Source organism: Solanum pennellii, chromosome 9, assembly GCF_001406875.1.
Source record: "Solanum pennellii chromosome 9, SPENNV200".
Taxonomy (NCBI): Eukaryota; Viridiplantae; Streptophyta; class Magnoliopsida; order Solanales; family Solanaceae; genus Solanum; species Solanum pennellii.
In genome coordinates, this window is record NC_028645.1 from 3,309,333 (window position 1) to 3,325,848 (window position 16,516).

A 16,516-nucleotide genomic window follows, 5' to 3' on the forward strand; every position below is an offset into this window, starting at 1 on the left:
TATATAAATGTGGACTAACATACATTATATAATGCTTAAAATCTTGAACTCCTATTTCGTGACATTGAAACGGTGAAAGAAAATGTTATTAAGGAAAATACAGTGAATACTGGTCATATTTCTTGTGTCGTTCGACGATAAATGATTTGGAGACCAATGGAATCAGTCAATTAATTTCTAAAAAACCAATAGACTAACACATGAAAAAGTACAAAGAAACTTAAAACCTCGAACTCTTAATTTGGGATATCAAAATGTTTTATCACCGGTGATATAAAGTTTATTTATTTCTTTATTAAAGATTCATGAGGTGTATCGAGTAAAGACTTGAAAGATAAACTAATCCAAAAAAAAGTGCAACAATTCTTCATATCCCATAATACATCTTGTTTTTCAAACTTTCATACAGGTATTAGAGGAAAGACATAGAATCATCCAAAATAAATATAATTAATGTTTCAAGTATTAAACTTTAGTAAGAACGCAGATAATATATCGTCTTAAATAAGATCACAATTTTATGCCTTAGATAAAGAGAATTAATCAAATAGTTGTCTTAAATAAGGTCACAATTTTATGCCTTAGATAAAAAGAATTAATCAAATAGCGAGGTTGTGTTCGCGTGTCTTGGCCCAAATTTCTTTTGAAAATAGAAATCTTTAATCCTATAGACAAGTAGGCTCAGAATTAAGGTACAATACATAAGGAGATGTCACGTTTTTAAGTGATTTATTATAAATTATTTAAGATGAGTATAAATCAATTAAATTGATCTTACTAAAATTACAAAATTCAAAAAAATTCATTAGGCATATCAAGTAAGAACTTAAAAAGATAAATTAATCCAAAAAAAAAGGTGCAACAATTATCATAGCTCATAATGCGTCTTGTTTTCCAAACTTTCGAACAAATAATAGAGGAAAGACATTGAATCATAAATAAAATATCCTTTATTTTTTGTTTACGCACTTATCAATACATATTTAATTTGCCCTTCTCCAGACGTGTATAATCTTCGTCTCGTTTACCAATACATGCACAAACATGAAGAATACAAAGTGGTTTTTGATCATGACAAACTACTTGACAATCATCGGCTGAATCACAGTGGTGCGCAGTAGTCACCTTGATGAATGAATTATTTGCAACTGCATATAAAAAAACAAATCATCATTTTGTATATAAAAAATTAATTATATAGCTAGATAATTATACATATATTTATTTATATATAGAATGATAAGAAAGCTCCTCATTTTTAGAATTGAACTTTCGTATCAAAATTAAATGTCAGATCTACAAATAAGAAGTTATTACCAAACATCAAACTAACACATGAATCCATTATGAACCAAATCGCTCAAATTCAATAAGGTTAATAATTTCAAAGAAAAATACATATTTTAGCGACGACTTATTAGATTATCATTGTACATATACAACGGAAAATTATCATTAAATCCATTTTGCGGTAAGTTATAAGAAATTAATAATTAAATAATGAGTAATTTAGCGATAAATTAGGATCAGAGAGAGTAAGAATTGAAGGGGAAAATCATTGATGATATCAACAACTAGCAACATGGAAATTGATTTAATATGATTAAGAATATAATTAATGACGGGTAAATTTTATATTAAAATAACAAAATTTAATCATTGATCTATTAATCGATAAGTTATTTAAAAACTTTTATTATTTGGCAAAAGATTAGAGCTATATAGAGAGAAATAATTATTTTTTATAAAAGAAGGGACAATTACCCATGATGATTAGCAAGAGAGCTGCAAAAAATGTTGAAAACTTCATAATAGCGCACTGCAATTTCTACTAACTATAAATAATAATTTTTGATTGATTTTGATTTGGAGCAATGCATTATACAACATTATATAGGGGTAAAAGAAAATCTATAGTAATTACTATAATCTCATGAAAAGGTTTGTTTGGCAAGTGAATCATGATTTGTTAATGCTTATTTGAATTAAAATAGATTTTAAAAAAATGGTCAAACCAAATCTAGTAAAAAGGAAAAAAGATGGTCAAAAAAATTTATTCTCTCTCACTTATTAAACATTATTTTTATATATATTATTAATTTCTCTGTTTTAAAATAAGTGAGTTGTTAAATTTTTTTTATAGTATAAAATAAATGAATTGTTCAAAAGTTCAAGATAGTTATTGAACTTTTTTCCCCATTTTGCCCCTCATTTGGATCTTCTAATTGATAATTTCAAGTGACTTATTTTTCATACTTATAATTTTACTTTAAATTATTTATATTTTCAACAATAGATTGAGAATATCTAAAAATTGGGAAATGATATTTATTTTATGTCCTAAACTACTTTTCTTGATAGACGTGCATTGACTCAATAATTCAGTTATATGTGGTCCCTCTAATTAGTTGTGGAAGCATTATGTATAGTCCCATCATTTTTAAACGCATATTTTCACAGTTACGGGCTAACTTTTAGGAATTATCTGATTTGCACCGTCTTACATGTGTAATAGCTCATAGATCTGGTGCCTTTGGGATACCCAAATTTATTTTATAAAAGAACTATATGACGACCTTTGTAATGAATTTGGAAGCATTACACTCTCACCTTTTTCCATGCATATTTTCACATTTACGATCCAATTTTAAGTATTATCTGACTTTTGATAGTTTCTTGTGTATACGTCTATTGATCTGGGGCCTTTAGGGCACCCAATTTTTTTTCCTGAAAAATCTATACGAAGACCTCTGTAATGAGTTTGGAAAGCATTACGTACAATCCTGTCATTTTATTCACGTATATTTTTGCATTTACAAATCAATTCTTAGGAATTAACTCATCATTTTTCGCATGTATTAGCCTTGGATCTATCGCCTTTGGAGCACCCAAATTTTTTACGGAAAAACTATATAAGGACATCTGTAACGAGGAGGAGAAGCATTACATAGAGTTCTGCTATTTTTTCATGCATATTTTTGTATTTATGAGTCATCTTTAGAATTATCAGACTTTTGTCATTTTTCATATATATTAGCCCATTAATCTGGCATCTTAGGCGCACCCAAAATTATTTAGTGAAAAAACTATATGAGGACCTTCTTGATGAGTTGGGGTAGCATTACGTCCAATTTCTTGCACATTAATATCGAAAAGTACTATAAATTGAAATTTCTTGCACATTAATAATAAAAAAATATATTATAAGTGGATGGGGTATTATTTGAATAGTCATTTGCTACAAATGTGTTAATGACAATTATCATTTAATTGTAAACGAAAAATGTCTTATATTTCAAAATAAATAAATTATTACTCCCTTCGTCCACAATAGTTTGGCAAGTAAATTAAAAATAGATATTCAAATTAATTGTCAATTTTAACAAACAAGAAATAATTGGTCTTTTTTTTTTCAATTCTATCCTTAATAATTACACTATTTTGTTCAATTGAAAAGTTATGCAAGCTTTTGATATTCTTGATATAGTAGGGTTATATTAGTGAAATTATACCTTATACTAAATTTTTATTGATGGAGTGCATGATGTTACCCTGACAAAGAATTGTGGACGGAGGGATTATGACATTGTATATTCATTAAGTAAAATAATTAAGACATAAATTGAACACAACTTTTCAATTATTTTCAAACAATTGAACACAACTTTTCAACCATTCCGTTATAACAATTCTTGAAAATATTAATAATAATTTAAAGTAAAATCATAAAAATACACAATTATCTCTTTGAAATTATTGCCTAAAAGAGTAAAGAGGGGCACAAGCACAAAAAGTACCGAATAATATATGAAATGACCAAATTAGCCTCACTCAAAATGGAATTATCACCCCTAATGTAAAGTTTATTTATTTCTTTTATTAAAAATTCATAAGGTATATCGAGTATGGACTTAAAAATATAAGCTAATCCAAAAAAAAGTGCAAACAATTCTTCATATCCCATAATACATCTTGTTTTTCAAACTTTCCTACAAATACTAGAGAAAAGACATTGAATCATCCAAAATAATATAATTGTTTCAAGTATTAATCTTTAGTAAGAATGCAGATGATATTTCGTCTTAAATATGGTTAAAACTGTATGCCTTAGATAAAGAGAATTAATCAAATAGTGAGGTTGTGTTCGCATGCCTTGGCCCAAATTTCTTTTCAAAATAGAAATCTTTAATCCTATAGACAAGTAGGCTCAGAATTAAGGTACAATACATAAGGATATGTCACGTTTATAAGTGTTTATAATAAATTATTTAAGATGAGTATAAATCAATTAAATTGATCGTACTAAAATTACAAAATTCAAAAAAATTAATTAGGCATATCGAGTAAGAACTTAAAAAGATAAATTAATCCAAAAATAAAGGTGCAACAATTGTTCATAGATCATAATGCGTCTTGTTTTCAAAACTTTCGAACAAATAATAGAGTAAAGACATTAAATCATAAATAAAATATCCTTTATTTTTTGTTTTACGAACTTATCAATACATATTTAATTTGCCCTTCTCCAAACGTGTATAATCTTCATCTCGTTTACCAATACATGCACAAACATGAAGAATACAAAGTGGTTTTTGATCATGACAAACTACTTGACAATCATCGGCTGAATCACAGTGGTGCGCAGTAGTCACCTTGATGAATGGATTATTTGCAACTGCATATAAGAAAACAAATCATCATTTTGTATATAAAAAATTAATTATATAGCTAGATAATTATACATATATTTATTTATATATAGAATGATAAGAAAGCTCCTCATCTTTAGAATTGAACTTTCGTATCAAAATTAAACGTCAGATCTACAAATAAGAAGTTATGACCAAACCTCGAACTAACACATGAATCCATTATGAACCAAATCGCTCAAATTCAATAAGGTTAATAATTTCAAAGGAAAATACATATTTTAGCGACGAATTATTAGATTATCATTGTGTATATATAACACAAAATTAACTTTAAATCTATTTTATGGTAAGTTATAAGAAATTAATAATTAAATAACGAGTAATTTAGCGATAAATTACGAGAGAGTAAAAATTGAAGGAGAAAATCATTGATGATATCAACAACTAGCAACATGGAAATTGATTTAATATGATTAAGAATATAATTAATGACGGGTAAATTTTATATTAAAATAACAAAATTTTATCATTGATCTATTAAGCGATAAGTTATTTAAAGAGTTCTATCAAACAACAAATCATTTGTCAAAAGATTAGAGCTATAGTGATAAATAATTATTTTTTAATAAAAAGAAGGGACAATTACCCATGATGATTAGCAAGAGAGCTGCAAAAAATGTTGAAAACTTCATAATAGCGCACTGCAATTTCTACTAACTATAAATTATAATTTTTAATTGATTTTGCTTTGGAGCAATGTATTATACAACATTATATAGGGGTAAAAGAAAATCTATTGTAATTACTATAATCTCATGAAGGGGTTTTTTATGGCAAGTTAATCTTGATTTGTTAATACTTATTTGAATTAAAATAGATTTTAAGAAAATGGTCAAACCAAATCTAGAAAAAAGGAAAAAAGATGGTAAAAAAAAAAATTTATTCTCTCTCACTTATTAGCCATTATTTTTATATATATTAATTATCTTTTCGTCTTAAATTAAGTGAATTGTTAAACTTTTTCATAGTACAAAATAAATAAATTGATCAAAGTTTAAGAGAGTTGTTGAACTTTTTTCCCCCATTTGCCCCTCATTTAGATCTTCTAATTGATAATTTCAAGGGACTTATTTCTCATATTTATAATTTTACTTTAAATTATTTATATTTACAAGTATAGGTTGAGAATATCTAAAAAGTGGAAAATGATATTTATTTTATGTCCTAAACTACTTTTCTTGATGTCACGTGCATTCACTCAACAATTCAGTTATATGTGATTCCTCTAATTAGTTGTCAAAGCATTATTTATAGTCCCACCATCTTTAGACGCATATTTTCACAGTTACGGCCTAACTTTTACAAATTATTTGATTTTCACCGTCTTATATGTGTAATAGCCCATAGATCTGGTGCCTTTGGAATACCCGAATTTATTTTCTAAAAGAACTATATGACGACCTTTGTAATGAATTGGGAAGCATTACACTCTCTCATTTTTCACGCATATTTTCACATTTACGATCCAATTTTAAATAATTATTCGACTTTTGATATTTTTGTGTGTATACGTCTATTGATTTGGGGCCTTTAGGGCACCCAATTTTTTTTCCTGAAAAATCTATATGAAGACCTCTGTAATTAGTTGGGAAAGCATTACGTACAATTCTGTCATTTTATTCACGTATATATTTGCAATTACAAACCAATTCTTAGGAATTAACAAAGTTTTATTATTTTTCGTATCTATTAGCCCCGGATCTATCGCCTTTGGAACACCCAATTTTTTTTTGAAAAAATTATATGAGGACATCTGTTTTGAGGAGGAGAAGCATTACATAGAGTTCCACTATTTTTTCACGCATATTTTTGCATTTATGAGCCATCTTTAGAATTCAGACTTTTGTTATTTTTCGTGTGTATTAGCCTATAAATCTGGCACCTTAGGGGCACCCAGATTTTTTAATTGAAAAACTATATGAGGACTTTCTTGATGAGTTGAGGTAGCATTACGTATATTATCGCAATTTCTTGCACATTAATAACGAAAAGTACTATAAATTGAAATTTCTTGCACATTAATAATGAAAAAATACATCATAAAATGTTAGCTAAACTTCTTATAATTAGATTCTAAAATGGAAAATCTTGACAATTAAAAATGGATGACATTTTTTTTGCTATAAATGTGTTGATGACAATTATCATTTAATTGTAAACAAAAAATATCTTCTATTTTAAAATAAATAAATTATTACTCCCTCTGTCCACAATTGTTTGGCAAGTAAACTAAAAATAGATGTTCAAAATTAATTGTCAATTTTAACAATCAAGAAATAATTGATTTTTTGTTTTTCAATTCTACCCTTAATAATTACACTATTTTGTTCAATTGAGAAGTTATACAAGCTTTTGATATTTTTGATATAGTAGGGTTATATTAGTCAAATTATACATAATACTAAATTTTTATTGAGGGGAGTGCATGACCTTACCCTGACAAACAATTGTGGACCGAAGAATTATGACATTGTATATTTATTAAGTAAAATATTTAAGACATAAATTGAACACAACTTTTCAATTACATTCAAACAATTGAACATAACTTTTCAACCATTCAATTATTTTAAAACAATTCTTAAAAATATAAATAATAATTTAAAGTAAAATCATAAACATGCACAATTATCTTTTTGAAATTATTGCCTAAAAATGTAAATGAGGGGCACAAGCACAAGAAGCACCGAATAAATTGTCCCGACTCAAGACGAGTCATGAGTGTCACTCACACTTAACCTCCTAGATGGCAAACCAATAAATTCACCCAACTTATAGTAATTGTTCAAGTTACAAAATACAACCATAATGCGAAAATTCAAATCTTATTAATGTAAAAAATACGCTAAAGTTTATTAAATATCATTTTTCAAAATTTTAAAGTCATCTCATGAAGGATGTCAAAACCTCAAATATTGAGTCTATGAGTATCAAAGATATCAAAACAAATAAATAAAGGATACAAAAGAGAAAAAAAATAATCAATTGTGATTAGAAACAATTTCGGAGCAAGCAAAGTTGGTCAAATAATTATTTTTTTTAAAAAAAATTTGGTGGACTTACACACATTATATAATTTTTAAAATCTTGAATTCCTACAAATGAGTACCAAAACCACGGACTAACACATGAATCTATTATAAACAAAATCGCTCAAATTCGATTAGGTTAACAATTTCAAAGATACATATTTTAGCGACAAATTATTTAATTATCATTGCACATATAAGGAATTAATAATTAAATTATGAGTTATTTAGCGATAAATTAGGATTAGAGAGAGTAAGAATTGAAATACGGACAATGATGATATAAAAACAATTAATAACATGGGAATTATTTAAAATTAGTAAAAACTAATAGCATACAAGATTATATATTAAAATAAGAAAAGTTTATCATTGATCTATTAAGCGATAAATTATTTTAAAAAATTCTACAAACAACAAATTATTTGGCAAAGATTAGAGCTAGAGAGAGAACTTTTTTTAAATAAAAAGGACAATTATTTATTATGATTAACAAGAGAGCTGCAAAAAATGTTGAATACTTCATAATAGCACACTGCAATTTCTACTAATTATAATTATAATTATAATTTTTAATTGACTTTGATTTGGGACAATGTATTATACAACATTTTATAGGGGTAAAAGAAAATCTATTTTAATCACTGTAATCTCATGAAGGGGTTTTAAAAGGCAAGTTCATCGTGATTTGTCAATACTAATTTGGATTAAAATAAATCTAAAAAAGGGGTCAAACCAAATCTAGTAAAAAGGAAAAAAGATTGTCAAAAGAATTTATTCTCTCTCACTTATTAGCCATTATTTTTATACATGTTATTACTCTATCCATTTTAAAATAAGTGAATTGTTAAACTTTTTTTCATAGTTCAAAATAAATGAATTGTTTACGGTTCAAGAGAATTGTTGAATTTTTTCCCCATTTTGCCCCTCATTTGGATCTTCTAGGTGATAATTTCAAGTGAGTTATTTGTTCATGTTTATGATTTTTTAAAAATTAGTTATATTTTCTAGAATAGATTGAGAATATCTAAAAGTGTTGTAAACAGTGAAGTTTTATTGATAAATTCATATTAAATTTGGATCAAATCTTAAATCACCAACGTTGACCAAGTCAAAATGCTGGTTGATAAAGTCGGATTAATATCTAAGTCAAAATTGGAAGCTCAACGCAGAGGATTTCTGTATTTGAGAGGTTAGAGCCATTGAGGAAGAAAAAAAAGGTTTGGAGAATTAGCAAGGGTATGCAAACATCTGCTTTACCCAAATCTCAAAATGCTCCTAAAGACTTTCAAAGTCTAATCCCTTCTAGAATAAGGCGACACACGAAAATTGTGGTCTCTTGTGGAGAAGTACTAAAGGCAAAGTCACATGTTGTGGTCTACACTAAGCAATGTTAGGAAGATAAAGAAAGTGTTGGCTCTTCATATCATGTCACTACACAAGATGAAAGACATATTTTTTCTCCGATTAAAATTGCTGGAGAGTCAGAGAATGTTTCATGGTGTTATCATATATCTTTCAACGATGGAGAACCTCAAGAAGATGAAGATTCTAAAGATGTGCAACCCAAACTTGAAGGAGTAAATGTGACTGTTGATGTATTGAAAGAAATCAACTTTGGAACTGATGAAGATCCAAAACCCACATATGTGAATGCTTCACTAGCAAGTGATGAGGAAAGGGCATACGTCGACTTATTCAAAGAGTATAAAGATGTATTTGCTTAGAGTTACAATGAAATGCGTAGATTAGATCCGAAGGTAGCAGTCCATCATCTTGCTGTGAAAAGCGGTGCACATCCCATCAAGCAAGCTCAACGATGTTTTAGGCCTGAATTGGTTCCCGTGATCGAGATTGAAGTTAACAAGATTATTGAGGCTGGCTTTATCCGAGAAGTTAAGTACCCCACATAGGTTTCAAGTATTGTTCCCGTGAGGAAGAAAAATGGGCAAATTCGAGTTTGCGTTGAATTTAGGGATCTCAATAATGCATGTCCAAAAGATGAATTTCCACTTCTTATCCCTAAGCTTATGATTGATGCCACTACTGGTTATGAGGCGATGTCTTTTTTGGATGATTTATCCGGCTACAACCAGATCTGCATGTCACCAAAGGATGAAGATTTGGATGCATTCCGCACTCCTAAAGTCATTTATTGCTACAAATTAATGCCTTTTGGTTTGAAGAATGCAGGAGCAACATAGAAAGAGCGATAGGGAACATCTTTAATAGCATTCTTCACGAAAATGTTGAATGTTATATTGATGATTTAGTAGTGAAATCAAGGAAAAAGTGTGATCACTTGCAAGGCTTAAGGATGGTGTTTGATCTACTACGAAGGTATCAACTTAGAATGAATCCTTTGAAATGTGCGTTTGGAGTTACTCTGGAAAATTCCTTGACTTCGTTGTACGACATTGAGGAATCTAAATTGATCAAGCAAAAATAGTGCAATTCTGAAGATGGTCGAGCCAAGAAACATCCATGAATTGAAGAGTCTGCAAAGGAAGCTAGCATATCTTAGGAGGTTCATCTCGAATCTAGTAGGAAAGTTCCAACCATTCAGTCGTCTTATTAAAAAGGGTACTCTTTTCTAATGGGATCAAGCTTGTAGTAATGCCTTTGAGAGCATCAAGTCTTACTTGACTAAACCACCAGTTTAAGCAGCTCTTGTTCCTGGAAAGCCATTGATCCTTTACATATCAGCTCAGAAAGATCAGCGGGAGCACTCTTATCCCAAGAGAATGGTGAAGGGAAAGAAAATTCTCTTTACTACCTGTGTAGGATGATGACACCAAATGAGTTGAAGTACTCACCAATCGAAAAGCTATGTATGGCCTTGGTCTTCTTAATTCAGAAGATGAAACACAACTTTCAATCTCACGTCGTCCGTCATATTTCTAAAGCAAATCCCATCAAATTTTTGAAGTTGAAACACGTACTCAATGATCGACTAGCAATATGGTATCTCCAGTTTCAGAAATTTGAAATTGTGTATGTTCCTCAAAAGATTGTGAAAGGGCAAGCATTGGCAGACTTCTTAGCATACCACCCGATACTTGATGATTGGGAACTCACTGATAAATTACCTGATAAAGATGCAATGGTTGTTGAAGTTCAACCGCCTTGGAAGATGTATTTTGATGGGGCCTCACATCGTGAAGGAGCTGGCGCTGGAGTGATATTCGTCACTTCTCAAGAGGAGATCTTGCATTATTCTGTCACCTTAACACTATGTTGCTCCAATAATGTTGCAGAATATCAAGCCTTAATACTTGGCTTGAAATGGCGGTCGATATGAAGCAATTGCAATTACAAGTTTTTGGAGACTTTGAATTAGTGATCAATCAATTGTTGGGTAGCTATGAAGTCAAAAAGCCATAATTGCGCCTCTATCATGACTATGCACAAAAATTAATTAGATGGCTTGGAGATGTAACTCTTCAACATGTTCCAAGAAAGGAGAATAAGAAAGTTTATGCCTTAGCTGCTTTGGCTTCAACATTGACTCTGCCCGACCAAGCTCAAATCACAATCTATAAAAAAAATGGATAGTACCACTAGATGCAAATGAAGGAAGCAAGCTTGAACATCATGTAGATGTTTCACAAGTTGAGATAGTTGACAGGAGACATGCCTTGATTGATTACTTGTGCTACAATATACTTCCAGAAGATCCAAAGAGAAAGACTAAAATCCGTCGTCGTGCTCCTCGATTTCTTTACTATAAAGATACTCTATATCAAAGATCATTCGAGGGTTCTCTTGCGTTGTTTGGGAGAAGAAGCAAATCAAGCTATGCAAGAAGCACATTCTGGAGTTTGTGGATCGCATCAATCTGGGAAAAAGTTGCATTTTCATATAAAAAGAATGGGGTATTATTGGACAACAATGGTAAAAGATTGCTTGTATTATGCTCGAAGAGGTCAAACATGACAATTTTATGCACCAACCTCCTGATGTATTACATCCGACTGTGGCATCTTTGTCATTTGATGCTTGGGGGCTAGACGTAGTTGGACCACTACCAAAATCTTCTGGTGGCCACTTGTAAATCCTTGCTGCGATAGATTAACTTCTCAAAATGGGCTGAGGCGGTAGCGCTCAAAGAAGTAAAATGTTGCAAAATTCATGAAGGTGAATATCATTTATCGTTTTGGCATTCCTAGTTATACACTAATGAATAATGGAAAGCCATTTGCCAATAAATTGATGGATAAGATTTGCGACTTTTTGGCTTCAAGCAACGTAATTCTTCAATGTATTATGCTATTGTATATGGTCTAGCTGAAGCATTTAACAAGACCCTATGCAACTTGTTAAAGAAGATTGTCTCCAAATCTAAAAGAAATTGGCATGATAGAATAGAAGAAGCTCTTTGGGCATACCGGACGACTCATCGCACGCCGACTCAAGCAACTCCTTATTCTCTTGTTTTTAGAACTGAAGCAGTCGTTCCACTTGAACGACAAATACCATCATTGAGGCTTTCCATCCAAGAGGGACTTACTGAAGAAGATAATGCTCGTCTGCACCTTGAAGAGTTAGAATATCTCGATGAGAAAAGGTTGGAAGATCAACAAAGTCTCTTCAATGCTATCAAGCTCGTCTTTCTCGTACTTTCAATAAAAAGGTTCGCCTAAGGTCCTTCCAAGTTGGTGATCAAGTCTTTGCAGTTAGAAGACCAATTATCATATTTCATAAATTGAAAAACAAGTTCACCTCAAAATGGGATGGACCATACGTCAGCTAAGAAGTCTATTCAAGCGGAGCTTACAAACTTGTGGATGTAGACGGCTTGCGGCTTGGTCCCATCAATGGAAAATTCTTGAAGAAGTACTATCCTTGAAGCGGCGTTATACTCCTCGACCGCAAGAGTATAAAATGTGTACGGCTCCCATAAAAAATGTCCGCTAGGTAGAAAATCTCGAAAGAGGCGGACTAGGCAAAAGTTAGGACACAAAAAAATAATAATTAAAGCTCTCTTTCTGAACTACGTTATGACTTGATCCTCTTCATTGAGGTACATAGGCAGCTTAGTGTGAATTTCCTCTAGGTTCAGTCATAAGAAGAAAAAAAATATAACGTCGCCATGTGAACATCATCTTGATTCTTTCAAATGAAGAGTCAAGCACCCAGATTTTGAGCTGACTTTGAAGACAAATCTGCATTAATTCGTAAATCCTATAAACGTAATTTTTGTACAAACTGAAGAACTTGAAGTTATCTTTCTAACAAAAAAAAGAAGCTCATTATTCCGGCGCTCCTACTCCACTATATGAATTTTTTCTTCAACATGTGCGCAAAGCTGAAGATTCAAGCACGCATATTTTGAGCCAACTTCAAATACAAGTCTGTACTAATTCATAAATCTCATGGATTTGATTTTTGTACAAACTGAAGATCTTGAAGTTATCTTTATAACAAAAAAAGAAGCTCATTATTCCGATGCTCCTACTTCATGCTATGATTTTCTTCCACATGTACGCAAAGCTGAAGAAATCTGAAGATTCTAGCACACAAATTTTGACCCAACTTCGAACACAGATCTGTAATTAACCGTAAATCTCATGGACATGATTTTTATATAGATTGAATATCTCTAAGTTATCTTTCCAACAAAAAAAGAAGCTAATTATTTCAATGCTCATACTTCATGCTATGAATTTTCTTCCACATGTGCGCAAAGCGCAAGAAAGCTGAAAAAATCTTCAGTTTTGTTACAATCCTCATATAAACGCTAGCATATGTAGTTTTTTTTTCAATAAAGAAAGGGGGCTCGTGGAAAGAAACAATCAAAGTTTGAAATTCAAGAGGAGAAATTTCTTATTAAAATATAAGTCACTATTTTATTGATTCAAAAAAAATAACCACTACACCATAATTGAGTGAATCAGAAAATTCTAAGGAAAAAAAAAACTACGGAAAAAGTTTGAAGCTTATGATTTCTTGGCGACTTTTGTCGATCGCCTCTTCTAGCTTGGGTAATCTCTCAACTTCATCGTTAGACATCACATTATTTGTCTCAATGGTGTAAATATCGCCCTCCGTAATGGTGACATTCTCTTGACTTTTGGACAAATTCTCTTGATATTGGTTAATAAGCGCAGTGACCTATTTTCTTGGAAGTCAAGGTTTTTAAGTCTTTCTCAACATCTGCTAGAGTTTCTTGAAGTTTCTCCATGGCCATCCAACTTTTCATGTGCCAACTATGCATCATCGAGACGACACTGCGCATCAGAGAGGATCTTTTCATGTGATTCTTTAGTCATTTTTGATGATCTTAAAGTATCATACTCCGCGTACGACTTGAAGAAATTCTCTACATGATCATTCAAAGAAGAGGCACCAAGGGTGGTTCGTCATCAAAGCTAAAACTACAAAAGTAGTGTCAAGTGTGGTTCGTCGTCAAAGTCGCAACTGCAAAAAAAAGTAAAAAGAAAATACTTCATGTGTGGTTCTTCATCAAAACCACAACTCTAAAAGAAGATGTGTCACGCCATAATTGTATAAGATGATGTACTAAGCGTGGTTAATCGCTAAATTCACAATTGCAAAAGAAAAGGCACCAAACATGGTTCATCATCAAAGTTGAAGCTACAAAAGAAAAGATATCAAGTGTGGTTTGTCGTCAAAGCCGCAACTGCTAAAAAAAAAGAGAGGATATTTCACGTGTAGTTCGTCATCAAAGCCACAACTCTAAAAGAAGATGATCCACATATGATTTGTCATCAAAGCTGCAATTGCAGAAGATGTACTAAGAGTGGTTCATCGTTAAAGCCGCAATTGTAAAAGAAGAGGCACCAAGTGTGGTTCATCATCAAAGTTGAAACTACAAACAAAGATGCATGAAGTGGTTCCTCGTCAACTATAGACTACCCTCATTTTTTTCTGGTATGATAGTGAGGTTGTTTTTTATCCATCGTAAACCCGGTAAAATAAAGTGATGTGTCTCACGGTGCCAATTGCACGAAACTTCAAATCGGCATGGTAAAAATTATGACATATACTCTAGTCATCGTCTTGATGAAAGATGTGTCTCACAGTGCCAATTGCACGAATATTCAAATTATCATGATGAAAATTATGGCATATACTATCGCGCTTGTCATGATGAACAATGTGTCTCATGGTGCCAATTGCACGAAGCTTCAAATCGACATGGTGAAAATTATGGCATATGCTCTAGCGCTCGTCATGATGAAAGATGTGTCTCACAGTGCCAATTGCATGAAGTTTCAAATCGACATGATGATTAAAAAAAAAAGATCTCAATCAATAAGGAAATCAGTATGCAACTCTTCGACGTACATGCAGAGAAGTGAACTCACGGATCTTGTCCAAAGTCAATTGAATCGCTAACTTTAGAAAACTATCAAATTTGGTGAATCCATAAGAACTTTGACTTTGATTTTTGGATATTTTGTAGACTTGAGAGTCTATTTTCTATCGAATCAAGACACTCTCTACTTGAGCTCTCCTACACCAAGATGCAAACGTTTTTGTGAGTCTTCACAATCTGCAAAACAATAATGAGAGAATTGAAGACCAACTTCATAAAAAATTCTCATCAATCCATGAAGAGTTTTACCTTGAATTTTTGATATGTTGTAGACTTTTATGTCTAGCTTCTATAGAAACAAGTCGTTTGTCATTTGAAATCTCCTACACCAACATAGAGACGTTTTGGTGGAACTGTATAGAGCTATATAAAAAAAAAAGACACATATAATAGCAAACTTCAAAAATCAATTACCGTCAATTCTAAAGAATTTTGGTTTTGAATTTTGAATATGTCGTAGTTCTCTAAGCCTAATTTCTGAAACATCAAATGGATCATGATTTCAACATTTCTACAACAAGTTATGAACTTTTTAATTAATAAGTTATGTGTAAATACACTTTTTAGCTCATACAAAATAATTATTTTTTGACCACATGTTTGGTTACATTACATCCCTTGGCTAAGTACGAACCAATAATTTCCATATAAAAGATCGTGTGGGGTTATTATTTTAGGCTAGAAATGTAAGTCACATTTCTAAGCAAATCATTTAGGTAAATTAAGTAATTCAGCCAAAGGTGATTTATTATAAATTATTATAAATCAATTTTATTATAAATTACTGAAGTATAAATCAATAAAATTAATCGTACTAAAATCATAAGATTCGAAAGATATTTCACACCTTTTTTTCCCATTAAATTTGATTTCTTATTCTATCTTTATTTTTACAAATCAAAGTAAAAAATTTATTTATTTCTTTTATTAAAGATTCATGAGGTGTATCGAGTAAGAACTTAAAAAGATAAATTAATCCAAAAAAGAAAAAGTCTAACAATTCCTCATGTCCCATAATGCGTCTTGTTTTCCAAACTTTCCAACAAATATTAGAGGAAAGACATTGAATCATTAAAAATAAATATAATTGTTTCAAGTATTAAACTCTAACAAGAACGCAGATAATACATAGATTTAAATAAGGTCACAATTTTTTGCCTTAGATAAAGAGAATTAATTAAATAGTGAGGTTGTGTTCCCGTTCCTTGGCCCAAACTTATTTTGAAAATAGAAATTTTTAATTCTATAGACAAGTAGGGTCAGAATTTAGGCACAATACATAAGGAGATGTCGCGTTTATGTATCTTGATAGGTGTATGTCAAAACTGAGGTTATAATTTTACGTCTTAGTTATGAATAAAAAAAAATTTAAGCAAACACTAGGCAAACTATTTATTCAAGATTAGTTTTCTAATGACCCGAAAACAATTATT